We start from the raw sequence: 17,879 nt of genomic DNA, 5'->3' as shown, positions 1-17,879 counted from the left end.
AATAAGTAGATGATGGGTTGCTAGAGTGACAGAAGCTTAAACCCTAGTTTATGCGTTGCTTCATAAGGGGCTGATTTGGATCCATATGTTTCATGCTATGGTTAGGTTTACCTTAATACTTTTGTTGTAGTTGCGGATGCTTGCAATAGAGGTTAATCATAAGTGGGATGCTTGTTCAAGTAAGAACAGCACCCAAGCACCGGTCCACCCACATGTCAAATTATCCTGTTGAACACCTAACAAAGCATCCTGTTGAACACCTAATATATGTGGATGAAGTTTGTGGATTATTTAAGCTTGTAGGTATACCCGATGATGTTGCTAAGAAGAAGGTCTTCCCTTTATCTTTGAAGGGAGACACATTGACATGGTATAGGCTATGTGATGATACGAGATCATGGAACTATAGAAGATTGAAATTGGAATTTCATCAAAAGTATTACCCTATGCATCTTGTTCATCGTGACCGCAATTATATATATAATTTTTGGCCTCGCGAAGGAGAAAGCATCGCTCAAGCTTGGGGGAGGCTTAAATCAATGTTATATTCATGCCCCAATCATGAGCTCCCAAGAGAAACAATTCTTCAAAAATTTATGTTCGGCTTTCTGAAAATAATCGCACCATGCTCGATACTTCTTGTGCTGGCTCTTTTATGATGAAGACTATTGGATTTAGATGGGATTTATTGGATAGAATTAAACGCAACTCTGAAGATTGGGATCTCGACAAAGGTAAGGAGTCAGGTATGACACCTAAGTTTGATTGTGTTAAATCTTTTATAGATACCGATATTTTCCGTAAGTTTAGCACTAAATATGGACTTGATTCTGAGATAGTAGCTTCTTTTTGTGAATCTTTTGCTACTTATGTTGATCTCCCTAAGGAGAAGTGGTTTAAATATCATCCTCCCATAGAAGTAAAAGTAGCTGCACCTATTAAAGTTGAAGAAAAGACTGTCACTTATAACGATCCTATTGTTCCTACTTGTTATGTTGAGAAACCACTTTTCCCTATTAGGATAAAGGATCATGCTAAAGTTTCAACTGTGGTTCGTAAAAGCAATATTAAAACATATACACCTCCTGAGAAAGTTAAAGTTGAACCCAATATTGCTATTGTTAAAGATCTCTTGTCTGATAATATAGATGGGCATGTTATTTACTTCTGTAATGAAACTGCTAGAATTGCTAAACCCCGTGATACAGATAAACCTAGACCTGTGGTAGGCATGCCTGTTGTTTTTGTTAAAATAGGAGATCATTGTTATCATGGCTTATGTGATATGGGTGCTAGTGCTAGTGCAATACCTATTGACTTATACAAAGAAATTATGCATGATATTGCACCTGTTGAGTTAGAAGAAATTGATGTAACTATTAAACTTGCTAATAGAGATACTATTTCACCAATGGGAATTGTTAGAGATGTTGAAGTCTTGTGTGGGAAAACTAAATATCTTGCTGATTTTCTTGTTCTTGGTTCCCCACAAGATAGCTTTTGTCCAATTATATTTGGTAGACCCTTCTTAAATACTGTTAATGCTACCAAAGATTGCACAAGGGATGTTGTTACTGTCGGCTTAGATGATATGACTCTTGAGTTTAATTTCTCTAAATTTAGTAAACACCACCATGAAGAAGAATTTTCTAGTAAGGATGAAATTATTGGTCTTGCTTCTATTGCTGTACCTCCTAGTGATCCTTTAGAACAATATTTGCTAGACCATGAGAATGATATGTTTATGAATGAAAGAAGGGAAATAGATGAGGTATTCTTTAAACAGGAACCTATTCTGAAACACAATTTGCCTGTTGAAATCCTAGGGGATCCCCCTCCACCTAAGGGTGATCCCGTGTTTGAGCTTAAACCGTTGCCTGATAATCTTAAATATGCTTTTCTTGATGAAAAGAAGATATATCCTGTTATTATTAGTGCTAATCTTTCAGAGCATGAAGAAGAAAGATTATTGAAAACTCTGAAGAAGCACCGTGCTGCTATTCGATATACTCTTGATGATCTTAAGGGCATTAGTCCCACTCTATGTCAACATAAAATAAATTTGGAAGCAGATGCCAAACCAGTTCGTGATCCTCAACGACGTCTGAATCCTAAAATGAAAGAAGTGGTAAGAAAAGAAATACTAAAGCTTCTGGAGGCAGGTATAATTTACCCCGTTGCTGATAGCCAGTGGGTAAGTCCTGTTCATTGTGTCCCTAAGAAGGGAGGTATTACTGTTGTTCCTAATGATAAAGATGAATTGATTCCACAAAGAATTATTACAGGTTATAGGATGGTAATTGATTTCCGCAAATTAAATAAGGCTACTAAGAAAGATCATTACCCCTTACCTTTTATCGATAAAATGCTAGAAAGATTATGCAAACATACACATTACTGCTTTCTAGATGGTTATCCTGGTTTCTCTCTAATACCTGTGTCGGCTAAAGATCAATCAAAGACTACTTTTACATGCCCTTTTGGTACTTTTGCTTATAGACGTATGCCTTTTGGTTTATGTAATGCACCTGCTACCTTTCAAAGATGCATGATGGCTATATTCTCTGACTTTTTGAGAAGATTTGTGAGGTTTTCATGGACGACTTTTCCGTCTATGGATCTTATTTTGATGATTGCTTGAGCAATCTTGATCGAGTTTTGCAGAGATGTGAAGAAACTAATCTTGTCTTGAATTGGGAAAAGTGCCACTTTATGGTTAATGAGGGTATTGTATTGGGGCATAAAGTTTTTTAAAGAGGTATTGAAGTTGATAAAGCCAAGGTTGATGCTATTGAAAAGATGCCATGTCCCAAGGACATCAAAGGTATAAGAAGTTTCCTTGGTCACGCCGGATTTTATAGGAGGTTCATTAAGGACTTCTCAAAAATTTCTTGGCCTCTGACTAATTTATTACAAAAAGATATACCATTTGTCTTTGATGATGATTGTGTAGAAGCATTTGAAATACTTAAGAAAGCATTAGTCTCTGCACCTATTGTTCAGCGACCTAATTGGAATTTACCCTTTGAAATTATGTGTGATGCTAGCGATTATGCTGTAGGTGCTATTTTAGGCCAAAGAGTTGATAAGAAATTAAATGTTATCCATTATGCTAGTAAGACCCTAGACAATGCTCAAAGAAATTATGCTACTACTGAAAAAGAACTTTTAGCAGTTGTATTTGCTTGTGATAAGTTCAGACCTTATATCGTTGATTCTAAAGTAACTATCCACATTGATCATGCTGCTATTAAATATCTTGTGTAGAAGAAAGATGCTAAACCTAGACTTATTAGATGGGTTCTCTTGCTACAAGAATTTGATTTGCATATTGTTGATAGAAGAGGAGCTGAGAACCCCGCTGCAGACAACTTATCTAGGTTAGAGAATGTTCTTGATGACCCACTACCTATTGATGATAGCTTTCCTAATGAACAATTAAATGTCATAAGTACTTCTCGTAGTACCCCTTGGTATGCTGATTATGCTAATTACATAGTTGCTAAATTTATACCACCTAGCTTCACATACCAACAAAAGAAAAAGTTCTTCTATGATTTGAGACATTACTTTTGGGATGACCCACATGTTTATAAATAAGGAGTAGATGGTGTTATTAGACGTTGCGTACCTGAGCATGAACAGGAATAGATCCTACGCAAGTGCCACTCCAAAACTTATGGAGGACACCACGCGGGAGATAGAACTGCACATAAGGTATTGCAATCCGGTTTTTATTGGCCTACTCTCTTCAAGGATGCCCGTAAGTTTGTCCTATCTTGTGATGAATGTCAAAGAATTGGTAATATTAGTAGATGTCAAGAAATGCCTATGAATTATTCACTTGTTATTGAACCGTTTGATGTTTGGGGCTTTGATTATATGGGACCTTTTCCTGCCTCTAATGGATATACACATATTTTAGTTGCTGTTGGTTACGTTACTAAGTGGGTAGAAGCTATTCCAACTAGCAGTGCTGATCATAACACTTCTATTAAAATGCTTAAAGAAGTTATTTTTCCGAGGTTTGGAGTCCCTAGATATTTAATGACTGATGGTGGTTCACATTTTATTCATGGTGCTTTCCGTAAAATGCTTGCTAAATATGACGTCAATCATAGAATTGCATCTCCGTATCACCCACAGTCTAGTGGTCAAGTAGAATTGAGTAATAGAGAACTCAAATTAATTTTGCAAAAGACTGTCAATAGGTCTAGAAAGAATTGGTCCAAGAAACTTGACGATGCATTATGGGCCTATAGAACTGCATATAAAAATCCTATGGGTATGTCTCCGTATAAAATGGTATATGGAAAAGCATGTCACTTACCTCTTGAACTAGAACACAAGGCATATTGGGCCATTAAAGAACTCAATTATGATTTTAAACTTGCCCGTGAGAAGAGGCTATTTGATATTAGCTCACTTGATGAATGGAGAACCCAAGCCTATGAAAATGCCAAGTTGTTTAAAGAAAAAGTTAAAAGATGGCATGACAAAAGGATAGAAAAGCGTGAGTTTAATGTAGGTGATTATGTATTGCTATACAACTCTCGTTTAAGATTTTTTGCAGGAAAACTTCTCTCTAAATGGGAAGGCCCCTATGTTATCGAGGAGGTCTATCGTTCCGGTGCCATAAAAATCAACAACTTCGAAGGTGGTAAAAGTCGGAGAATTAAACATTACATCTCAGGTAATCCCATAAATATTGAAACCAATATTATTGAAACCGTAACCCCGGAGGAATACATAAGGGGCACTTTCCAGAACGTTTCAGACTCCGAAAAGGAATAGGTATGTGGTACGGTAAGTAAACCGATTCCAAAATAGTTTTTAAGGCAATATTTCTCCGTTTTGGAATATTTAGAAAAATAGAAAATTAAGTAGTAGTCCGGGAAGGACACGAGGGCCCCACGAGGGTGGAGAGCGCGCCCTACCCCCTGGGCGCACCCCCTACCTCGTGTGCCTTCCGGACTCCGTTTTCTTGCACGATACGTATTTTGGTTGGTAAAAATTCACTATATATTCTCCTGAAGGTTTTCACTCCCATATCACGCAAATATCCTCTGTTTTTGTTTCGAGCTGTTGCTGCTGCAGATTAGAGCAAGATGTTTTCTCAAAAGTCAGTTGGGGAGAGCCGGGTATCTAATTCGGCACCGGAACCAAGGGCAAACAGCGACCCTGACCACTTTGGTCCAGCAACGGAGGAAGAGATGGAGGCTGACTTAATGAGGGTAGATGCCACGGAGGATCAAGAAGTCACCTCTCGCTTCCGAGCTGGGTTCACGATGGGGGAACTACAAAGCTCAGCTATTCCAAACTCAGTTATCCCTTCCAATGTTAGCTTTCTTTCTTATGAAAATATGAAGAGGAGTGCAAGGTTGTCAGAATCGCAATTTTGAATCGGATCGGAGCTTTGATGGTAGGATCGCAAATCGTAGAATCTCCACTATCAGGATCATAGAAACGTAGATTCTAAGAACTAAAATCGCAGAATCATAGGGGTTAGTTTGGATCGTAAAGTCGTAGAATCGTATAACAGAATCGCGATTCTGACAACCTTGGTACCTGTGAAGCAAGGCCTAGTGCCTGTGAAGATCACCGCCCATGACACTCTCACATAATAATGAGTGGGGCTGTACACGCCCCAGAGTCTCCGAAGAGCCGCCCTCGGGCCTCGGGGCTCCCTCCCACGCCCAATGGCAGCAATTAGCTCTGCGCTGGTGAGAAGACTTCGAAGACTAGACTAGGCGCCGGACGCGGCCATTTGCTTTGGATCTCTTTTCTATAATCCTGCCTTCTGGATTTGGATTTAAGTTGAAGTCGAATTTTCATTTGATGCACGCGGGGGGGGGGGGGGATGCCTTTTCTTGTTCGAGTTATTTCTCACAGTCTCGTTCTTGCCTTATTTCGGAGTTCGCGCCGGTCGCTCCCCCCTCGCGGGCCCCTCGCGAGCCGGGCTGGGCATGAAGCACACGAGCCACACGCGTGTCGAGCCGTGGCGGCCGCTCGCTTATCACACGGCCCTCTTGGGCGTGGAGACGAATTCATCAGGAGCTCCTCAAAAATCCGCGATCGCTCGGGCCAGTTTTGGGCTTGTCCAAGCTAATGTAAAACCGCAATGACACCCTTGCCCCGACGTACTAAAGCTCATGAAGACACGAACTCAATTTAGCACGAAAGGATAACAGCTGCGATTGTTTACATGAGGGTGTTGGGGAACGTAGTAATTTCAAAAAAATTCCTACGCACACGCAAGATCATGGTGATGCATAGCAACGAGAGGGGAGAGTGTTGTCCATGTACCCTCATAGACCGAAAGCGGAAGCGTTAGCACAACGCGGTTGATGTAGTCGTACGTCTTCACGATCCGACCGATCAAGTACCGAACACACGGCACCTCCGAGTTCAGCACACGTTCAGCTCGATGACGTCCCTCGAACTCCGATCTAACCGAGTGTTGAGGGAGAGTTTCGTCAGCACGACGGCGTGGTGACGATGATGATGTTCTACCGACGCAGGGCTTCGCCTAAGCACCGCTACAATATTATCGAGGTGGACTATGGTGGAGGGGGGCACCGCACACGGCTAAAAGATCACCTGATCAATTGTTGTGTCTCTAGGGTGCCCCCTGCCATCGTATATAAAGGAGCAAGGGGGGGGGGGTGCGGCCGGCCAGGAGAGAGGGCACGCCAGGAGGAGTCCTACTCCCACCGGGAGTAGGACTCCCCCCCTTTCCTAGTTGAATTAGGACTTGGGAGGGGTAGAGAGGAAGGAAGGGGGGGGGGTGCCGCCCCCTCTCCTTGTCCTTTTCGGACTAAGGGGGAGGGGCGCGTGTCCCAGCCCTGGCCGCCTCTCCTCTTCTCCATAAAGGCCCACTAAGGCCCATTAACCTCCCGGGGGGTTCCGGTAACCTCCTGGTAATCCGGTAAAATCCCGATTTCACCCGGAACACTTGCGATATCCAAACATAGGCTTCCAATATATCAATCTTCATGTCTCGACCATTTCGAGACTCCTCGTCATGTCCATGATCACATCCGGGACTTCGAACAACCTTCGGTACATCAAAACATATAAACTCATAATATAACTATCATCGAAACGTTAAGCGTGCGGACCCTACGGGTTCGAGAACTATGTAGACATGACCGAGACACGTCTCTGGTCAATAACCAATAGCGGAACCTGGATGCTCATATTGGCTCCCACATATTCTACGAAGATCTTTATCGGTCAGAAAGCATAACAACATACTGTGTTCCCTTTGTCATCGGTATGTTACTTGCCCGAGATTCGATCGTCGGTATCTCAATACCTAGTTCAATCTCGTTATCGGCAAGTCTCTTTACTCATTCCGTAATACAACATCCCGCAACTAACTCATTAGTTGCAATGCTTGCAAGGCTTAAGTGATGTGTATTACCGAGAGGGCCCAGAGATACCTCTCCGACAATCGGAGTGACAAATCCTAATCTCAAAATACGCCAACCCAACAAGTACCTTCGGAGACACATGTAGAGCACCTTTATAATCACCCAGTTACGTTGTGACATTTGGTAGCACACAAAGTGTTCCTCCGGTAAACGGGAGTTGCATAATCTCATAGTTATAGGAACATGTATAAGTCATGAAGAAAGTAATAGCAACATACTAAACGATCGGGTGCTAAGCTAACGGAATGGGCCAAGTCAATCACATCATTCTCCTAATGATGTGATCCCGTTAATAAAATGACAACTCATGTCAATGTCTACGAAACATAACCATCCTTGATCAACGAGCTAGTCAAGTAGAGGCATACTAGTGACACTCTGTTTGTCTATGTATTCACACAAGTATTATGTTTCCAGTCAATACAATTCTAGCATGAATAATAAACATTTATCATGATATAAGGAAATAAATAATAAATTTATTATTGCCTCTAGGGCATATTTCCTTCAGTCTCCCACTTGCACTAGAGTCAATAATCTAGTTCACATCACCATGTGATTTAACACCAATAGTTCACATCACCATGTGATTAACACCCATAGTTCACATCGTCATGCGACCAACACCCACGTTCACATACAACGGGTGCAAGACAGTTTTGCACATGTGGAATACTCGGGTTAAACTTGACGAGCCTGGCATGTACAGACATGGCCTCGGAACACTGGAGACCAAAAGGTCGAATGTGAATCATATAGTAGATACGATCAGCATAGAGATGTTCACCATTGATAACTACTCCATCTCACGTGATGATCAGACATGGTTTAGTTGATTTGGATCACGCATCATTTAGATAACTTGAGGGATGTCTATCTAAGTGGGAGTTCTTAAGTAATTTGATTAATTGAACTTAATTTATCATGAACTTAGTCCTGATAGTTTTTGCATATCTATGTTGTAGATCAATGGCCCATCCTACCGTTCCCTTGAATTTTAATGCGTTCCTAGAGAAAGCTAAGTTGAAAGATGATGGTAGCAACTACACGGACTGGGTCCGTAACTTGAGGATTATCGTCATTGCTGCACAGAAGAATTATGTCCTTGATGCACCGCTAGGTGAAAGGCCTGCTGTAGGAGCAGATGCTGATGTTATGAACGTCTGGCAAGCTCGACCTGATGACTACTTGATAGTTTAGTGTGCCATGATGTACGGCTTAGAATCGGGACTTCAAAGACGTTTTGAACGTCATGGACCATATGAGATGTTCTAGGAGTTGAAGTTAATATTTCAAGCAAATGCCCGAGTTGAGAGATATGAAGTCTCCAACAAGTTCTATACCTGCAAGATGGAGGAGAACAGTTATGTCAGTGAACACATACTCAAAATGTCTGTGTATCATAATCACTTGACTCAGCTAGGAGTTAATCTTCTGGATGATAGTGTTATTGACAGAGTTATTCAATCACTGTCACCAAGCTACAAAGGCTTCATGATGAACTATAATATGCAAGGGATGGATAAGACAATTCCCGAGCTCCTCGCTATGCTCAAAGCTGCGGAGGTAGAAATCAAGAAGGAGCATCAAGTGTTGATGGTTAACAATACCACTAGTTTCAAGAAAAAAGGCAAGGGAAAGAAGGGGAACTTCAAGAAGAATGGCAAGCAAGTTGCCACCCCCGAGAAGAAGCCCAAATCTGGACCCAAGCCTGAAACTGAGTGCTTCTACTACAAAGGGACTGGTCACTGGAAGCGGAACTGCACCAAGTATTTGGCGGATAAGAAGGATGGCAAAGTGAACAAAGGTATATTTAATATACATGTTATTGATGTGTAGCTTACTAATGCTCATAGTAGCGCCTGGGTATTTGATACTGGTTTGGTTGCTCATATTTGTAACTCGAAACAGGGGCTACGGATTAAACAAGATTGGCTAAGGATGAGGTGACAATGCATGTCAGGAATTGTTCCAATGTCGATGTGATCTCCATCGGCACGCTACCTCTACATCTACCTTCTGGATTAGTTTTAGACCTGAATAATTGTTATTTGGTGTCAGCGTTGACCATGAACATTATATCTATATCTTGTTTAGTGCGAGACGGTTATATCAGAGAATAATGGTTGTTCTATTTATATGAGTAATATATTTTATGGTCATGCACCCTTGAAGAGTGGTCTATTTTTATTGAATCTCGATTGTGGTGATACATATATTCATAATATTGATGCCAAAAGATGCAAAGTTGATAATGATAGTGCTACATATTTGTGGCACTGCCGTTTAGGTCATATTGGTGTAAAGCACATGAAGAAACTCCATACAGATGGGCTTTTGGAATCACCTGATTATGAATCATTTGGTACTAGTGAACCATGCCTCATGGGCAAGATGACTGAAACTCCGTTCTCCGGAACAATGGAGCGTGGAAATAATACACACCGATGTATGCGGTCTGATGAGTGTTGAGGCTTGCGGCAGGTATTGTTATTTACTGACCTTCACAGATGATTTAAGAAAATATAAGTATATCTACTTAATGCAACACAAGTCTGAAACATTTGAAAAGTTCAAAGAATTTCAGAGTGAAGTGGAGAATCGTCGTAACAAGAAAATAAAGTTTCTATGATCTGATCGCGGAGGCAAATATTTGAGTTATGAGTTTGTTCTTCATTTAAAACAATGTGGAATAGTTTCACAACTCATGCCACCTGGAACACCACCGCGTAATGGTGTGCCCAAACGTCATAACCGTACTTTATTAGATATGGTGCGGTCTATGATGTCTCTTACCGATTTACCACTATCATTTTGGGGTTATGCATTAGAGACAGTTGCATTCATGTTAAATAGGGCACCGTCTAAATCCGTTGAGATGACACCGTATGAACTATGGTTTGGCAAAAAACCTAAGCTGTCATTTCTTAAAGTTTGGGGTTGCGACACTTATGTCAAAAAGCTTTAGCCTGATAAGCTCGACCCAAATTGGAGAAGTGTGTCTTCATAGGATGCCCTAAGGAAACAATTGGGTACACCTTCTACCACAAATCTGAAGGCACGATATTTGTTGCCAAGAATGGAAACTTCCTAGAGAAGGAGTTTCTCTCGAAAGAAGTGAGTGGGAGGAAAGTAGAACTTGATGAGGTAATTGTACCTTCTCTCGAATTGGAAGGTAACTCATCATAGAAAACCATTCCCGTGATGCCTACACCAACTAGAGAGGAAGCTAATGATAATAATCATGAAACTTCAGATCAAGTTACTATTGAACCTCGTAGGGCAACCAGAGCACAATCCGCACTAGAGTGGTACGGTAATCCTGTTCTGGAAGTCATGTTACTAGACCATGACGAACCTATGAACTATGAAGAAACTATGATGAGCCCAGATTCCGATAAATGGCTTGACGCCATGAAATCTTAGATAGGATCTATGTATGAGAACAAAGTATGGACTTTGGTGGACTTGCCCAATGATCGGCAAGCCATAGACTTGTCCGCAAGAAGAAGATTGACGCTGATGGTAACGTTACTATCTACAAAGCTCGACTTGTTGCAAAAGGTTTTTGACAAGTTCAAGGAGTTGACTACGATGAGACTTTCTCACCCGCAGCAATGCTTAAGTCTGTTCGAATCATGTTAGCAATTGCTGCATTTTATGATTATGAAATCTGGCAAATGGACGTCAAAACTGCATTCCTTAATGGATTTCTTAAAGAAGAGTTGTATATGATGCAACCTGTTGGGAATATGACTACCAGGTATGACCCGCCCAGGAGGGGCCGGGTCAATCTTCATGGCGGGTTATTAAAAGAAGCCCAGCGAATATACAAGGTGATGGTTTATTATAAGACTTGTAGTAGGCCCAAGCCTAGAGGTAGCTTAAGGCCCATAATTGTAAACCGCCATGTATAAGTAAGACTTGTAAAGAAAGGCATGTAAGAGAAGTCACCGAGCCGGACACGTTGTATGAGCCGGTCGGGACTCTGTAGGCCACCAGGCATCCACCCGTGTATATAAGGGGACGACCCGGTGGCGGCTTAGGGCAAGAAACAGCAGGTCGAGAGCCAAGCTAGCGTACTTCGCTCCCTGGTCATCGAAACCTAGCAATACCACATCAACTGGACTAGGCTTCACCTTCACCGCAAGGGGCAGAACCAGTATAAACCTCTCGTGTCCTTTGTCCCGATTAACCCCTTTAAGCTTCCTAGTTGCGATGGTTCCACGATTAAGTCCTTTCTCTAGGACATCTGCCGTGACAATTCCATGACAGTTGGCGCCCACCGTGGGGCCAGCGCACGGTGGATTTGAGTTCTTGAAGGGCAGCTTCAAAGGGCTCAAGGGATACACTATGGGCCGGATGACCAAGAGTCGTTGCGGTAAGCTCTACATCGACGACGCAGGCTGGGGCCCCGAGGCCGGCTCAATCGAGTACGGGTACTGGGTCCCCATCGGTGGAATCCACGTCTTCATCGGTCAGATCGGCGAGCCGGTCCCTGAGCCGGACATCTGCGCCGACCTCATCGACACGGCTTAGTGGGCGAAACCCGCCCGAGCTCGACCCGCCGTGCGACATGCCTTCATGGGTTGCATCCATGGAGGGGAACTTTCTGAAGGATTGGTGGATGGCAGTGAGACAGCTATTCACTCCGACGATGATTCGTCCACAGGCGAGACAGATTCTTTGTATCAACTGCAAGATGGCGGGCTTGGGGGCTGTTCCAATGGTAGCAGTATTCCGGACCCCTTTGAGCCGCCAAATCGAGCCAGAGTCTTCATCTTCATGGCTGGCACTCAACCCAGGCAGAATTCTACGGCTGCGGCTGCAATAACCACCGGGTCGACGGCGGCCGGGTCAGGAGACCCCGCGCGTCCGCTGGCTCAGGTGTTGATGGATCTCATGGACAGGATGACGACCTTGTTGATTGCCGTGGGTGAGTCAGCAGATAAGGCTCAGCATGATGCAGAGGTGGCACAGTCGTGTGGGGAGGTAACACAAGCTAAGGAGAATTTAGCAGCGGAGGAGGTAAGGATGGCTGCAGAGCGGGCAGCTCTAGATGCTCGTGCTTAGCAGCTTCAAGCAGAGACTTTCTGGCTCTCGGTGGATCTAAATGCATCAAATGAGGTCATGAGGAGAAGGCACCAAAAAGCTCAATCACGTCTGCCTCTGACTTATGATCCTAGGAACCTCTTCCACACACCTGGAGCTGGTCCCAATAACCCGCCGAAGGCAAATCGGATCATAACACCCGAGACCAAAGCGCTGGTTCAACCGTGGGCCATGGAACCCCCCCATGTAAATACCGCTTCGCCTCATTCCACACCAATACCATCGGGTCACTTTTCTAACCCTTTGGAGAATCTTGTCGGTGCGTCGGCTCATTTGGCGGCTCTCCCGATGGAAGGCGACTCTCTGACAGCGATCGAAACGCGACGGGTCAGAAAACTTCTTCAGACGGCTCTGGCACAATAGGATGCATATTATTATAGTCGAGATAGAATCCATTCAACCCCTCGCCCAAGCCGGAGCCCAAGCTATAGCAGGCATATGGACTCAGCGGCCATGTCAAGCAACGCCCAGCGCCATAACCATGCGAGCGTGACCTGACCCCGGGCGGAGCCCTTAACTTGGTGGACCAGGAGAGGATCCGTCAAGAGGCTGAACGGGCGGTTCAGCTGGCGGTTGAGCAGGCGGCTCACCAAGCTTTTCCAGTTTATCCAGCGACCTCTGTTGAAGCAGGGGTGGCCACAAGGACAGAAGGTGTCCATTGTCTTGTGCCGGCTCTGCGTAATGAGCGTTTGCCAAAGGACTTGGAGCCCGGAGCATGGATTGAAAGTTACGAGATGGCCATGGAGTTATTAGAGGTTAGTGACGCAGCAATGGCTAAATACTTCACCATGATGTTGGATGGAACAACTCGTACTTGGTTAAAGGGGTCGCCGCCCAACTCCATCGGCTCATGGGCGGAGTTAAAGGCCCGGTTCATTCAGAACTTCAAAGATACCTGTAAACAACCCATGTCGATCGTGGACTTGACTAACTGCAAGCAAGAGGAAGGCGAATCCATGACCCATTGGGTGTGCCGGGTCAAGGAAATAATACATTCATCTGATAAGATGGATGCCGGCTCCGCGGTCTTAATGTTGGAGAAAAATTGCTGTTTTGAACCTCTGAAACAGAAGCTGGGGTGGCTCAAGCGTGACTCTAATGACATGGTCCAGCTGATGGCGGCTCTCGTCAAGTATGCCGATTCTGACAGTACCAAGGACCCCGCGTCTGACAAAGAGAAGACATGGAAGGGAAAGAAGAACGGCAATGGCAAAGGTCACCAGCACAACCCGGTGAATCAAGGAGGTAATAAACGTAAGGCTGACGGTAGTCTGGAGTTTGTGGCTAGCACCAATGCACAGGGCAACAATCAACGACGCAAGGGGAGGCCACCTCCTCGGTCTGGCGGGTCAGGTCCCACCCTTGAGCAGCTGCTAAACGAACCTTCTCCAAGACACGGCACCCAGGAGAAGCCCGCTACCCATCTATGGAAAGACTATACGATCAGGAAGGCTTTTAAGAATTCTAACATATTCGATGGTAACCACGGACCTGGCGGCGGCTCAGGCGGTGGCGGCTTCCATGGCCCGGGCACCGACTCAAGCGGTGGCGGTTTTCATGGCCAGGGCCATCAAGGTAGTCAAGGCGGCTATAATCAGCAATCCGGTCAGGGCAGTCAGCAGCAGCAGTCCGGGTATCAGAGTAACCCAAAGCAGCTGAACGGTGGGCAGTATCACGTGTTCACCACCAGTTTGTGCAAGAGGGACCAGAAACTTCATAAGAGGGCTGTAAATATTGTTGAGCCGGCGGTTCCACATTATTTGTGATGGTCTGAGCAGCCTATTGTATGGAGTAGGGAAGATCATCCTCCCCGGGTCGATAATCCGGGTCATCTGGCTTTGGTGGTGGCACCTCAGGTTGGTGGATATAAGTTCACTAAAGTGCTCATGGACGGAGGCAGTAGCATCAACATCCTTTATTATGAGATGTTCCGTCACATGGGGTTGACTGATAAGAGTCTTAAAACATCCAACACTGTTTTTCATGGGGTGGTACTTGGTAAGTCGGCGTACCCAATTGGTAAGATTGAGCTAGAAGTAGCCTTTGGGGATGAGTATGATTCTAGGGCTGAGAATTTAACTTTTGAAGTGGTTAAAATCAAAAGCCCATATCACGCTCTGTTTGGTCGGCCGGCTTATGCTAAGTTCATGGCTCGGCCGTGTTATGTTTATCTACAGCTCAAAATGCCGGGTTATAAAGGCACCACCACAGTACATGGAAGCCACAAGATAGCCCTGGAATGTGAAGAAGGTGATGCGGCTTATGCCGAATCTGTTTGCGCAACGGAGGAATTGAAGTTTTATAAGGATAACGTTGACCCGGCAGATATGACATCTTTGAAAAAACCAACCACGGAGCATGAGTCGGCACTGCAATTTAAGTCAGCTGATGATACTAAGATGATTGATTTTGTGCCTGGCGACTCATCCAAACAGTTCATTATCAGTGCCAATTTGGATCCAAAATAGGAAAGCGCGCTCATCGAGTTCATCCGTGAGAATCGGGACATCTTTGCATGGAAACCTTCTGACATGCCTGGTGTACCGAGGGAACTCGCTGAGCACACTCTCAACATTGATCCAAAGTTTAAGCCGGTCAGGCAGTTTCTTCGACGGTTTAATGAAGAAAGGTGTAAGGCTATTGGAGAAGAGGTACCCTGGCTCTTAGCTGCCGGGTTTATTGTTGAAGTTTTTCACCCAGAGTGGTTGGCTAACCCAGTGCTTGTACTAAAAAAGAACGGCACCTGGCGTATGTGTGTGGATTACACAGATTTAAACAAGGCTTGTCCGGCTGATCCTTTTGCTCTCCCTCGTATTGATGAAATCATTGATGCTACGGCGGGATGTGAGCGTTTGAGTTTTTTGGATGCTTATTCTGGTTATCATCAGATCAAGATGGCAGTTAAGGACCAGGAGAAGACAGCTTCCATCACTCCATTTGGAGCCTTCTGCTATGTGTCTATGCCTTTTGGGCTTAAGAGCGCCCAGGCGACTTATCAGCGATGTGTGCAGAACTGTCTTCATGACCAGATTGGACGTAATGTTCATGCTTATGTGGATGATATAGTGGTTAAATCCAAAGCAAAGGAAACTCTGGTAGATGATCTAAAGGAGACTTTTGATAACCTTCGGGTCTACAAGATGATGCTTAACCCAGCAAAATGTGTGTTTGGAGTCCTCGCTGGCAAGCTTTTGGGTTTTTGGGTGTCTAACAGAGGCATTGAGGCTAACCCGGCGAAAATTAAGGCAATAACATCTTTGGCTAAGCCGGCGTGTATCAATGACGTTCAAAGGCTGGCGGGTCGGGTTGCAGCTTTAAGCCGGTTCATAAGCCGGCTAGGTGAGAAGGCTATGCCGTTGTATCAGATGATGAAAAAGACGGATGACTTTGTCTGGAGTGACACTGTTGATTCTGCCTTTGAAGATCTAAAGAGGCAGCTCGCTGAGCCACAGGTTCTGGCTGCCCCCATTGATAAAGAGCCGATGCTGTTATCTGTGGCTGCTAACTCACATGTTGTCAGTGTGTCTATTGTGGTGGAGCGCAAGGAGATTGGCAAGGAACATCCGGTTCAGTGGCCGGTTTACTACGTCAGTGAGGTGCTCATTGAATCTAAGCAAAGATACCCACATTGGCAGAAGCTGGTTTATGGGGTGTTCATGGCAAGCTAGAAGCTCAAGCATTACTTTCAGGGTCACCCTATCACTGTGGTTAGCTCTGCTCCGTTAGGAGATATTATTCAAAATAGAGAAGCCACAGGACGAGTCGCCAAGTGGGCCATTGAACTTGGGTCTCATGGTTTAAAGTATGTGCCACGTACTGCGATCAAATCTCAAGCGTTGGTCGATTTCATTAACGATTGGACGGAGTTGCAGACACCTGAAGAGAATCCAGACAACACATATTGGACGATTCATTTTGATGGGTCCAGACAGTTGGAAGGCTCGGGGACTGGAGTTGTTTTAACTTCTCCACGAGGTGACAAGTTTTGTTATGTGTTGCGATTAATGTTTCCTTGTACTAACAATGCAGCAGGATACGAGGCCTTACTCCATGGTCTTCGAATGGCTAAGGAGATGAGTTTAAGCCGGGTACGGTGCCTTGGCAACTCAGATTTGGTGGCTCAGCAGGTGTCAGGCAAGTGGGACTCCAAGGACCCTCTCATGGCGGCTTATCCTCGGGAAGTTGATGTTGTTGCCGGATATTTCAAAGGTAATCAGGTGGAGCACATTGACCGCAGAAAAAACGAAGCGGCTAATGCCTTAAGCCGGTTGGGATCTCAGCGTAAGCCGGTGCCACCTAACACTTTTCTAGATGTTCTGCATAACCCTTCTGTCAAATTGCCTACAGAGGAAGATTTTGCCGTTCCAGACCCGGAGGCACAGTTAGTGGGGCTCTTCATGTCATTCCAGATTGGACAGTATCGTATTTGGCTTATATGACCCGGGGTGAGTTGCCAGAGGATGAGACCTTGGCTCGACAGATAACCCGGCGGTCTAAGTCAATGACAATTTCCAACGGTGAGTTGTATCATCGCAGCGTCACTGGAGCATTTCAGCGTTGTGTCTCTCCTGAAGAAGGTCAAGAAATTCTTCGTGAGATCCATGAAGGGGATTGTGGCCATCACGCCGGTTCAAAATCTCTTGTGGCTAAAGCTTTTCGTCATGGTTTTTACTGGCTAATGGCTCATGCTGATGCAAAGGATCTGGTCCATAGGTGCGATGGGTGTCAAAAATTTGCACGATGAGCGCACGTGCTGGCTCAAGAATTGCGGATGATTCCAATCACTTGGCCATTTGCAGTCTGGGGGCTTGACATGGTTGGACCTTTTAAAAGATCCAAGAATAAAAAGACACATCTTTTGGTGGCATTTGACAAATTTACAAAATGGGTTGAGGCAGAGCCGGTTAGTAAGTGTGATGCAGCCATGGCGGCTAAGTTCATGAAAAAGGTGATCTTTCATTTTGGCTTTCCACATAGCATTATAATTGACAATGGTACTAATCTATCCAAAGGCGATATGGAGGAGTTTTGTCAATGTGAGCATATCCGGCTTGATGTTTCGTTAGTAGCTCACCCCCAATCCAATTGTCAAGATGAGAGAGCAAATCAGGAAATCTTAAAAGGTCTCAAGCCTCGGCTTATGGTTCCTTTACAACGGACGTCGAGTTGTTGGGTAGGGGAATTACCCTCGGTGCTATGGAGTATCAATACCACTCCTAACAGGTCTACAGGTTATACACCTTTCTTCATGGTTTACGGAGCAGAAGCAGTCCTTCCTAGTGACATCCGGCATGACTCGCCTCGCGTGGTAGCTTACGTTGAAGCTGATAA

Source organism: Triticum urartu, chromosome 2A, assembly GCF_056163025.1.
Source record: "Triticum urartu cultivar PI428250 chromosome 2A, HENAU_Tu73, whole genome shotgun sequence".
In the NCBI taxonomy this organism is placed as follows: domain Eukaryota; kingdom Viridiplantae; phylum Streptophyta; class Magnoliopsida; order Poales; family Poaceae; genus Triticum; species Triticum urartu.
Note: the sequence above shows the minus strand (reverse complement) of the source record.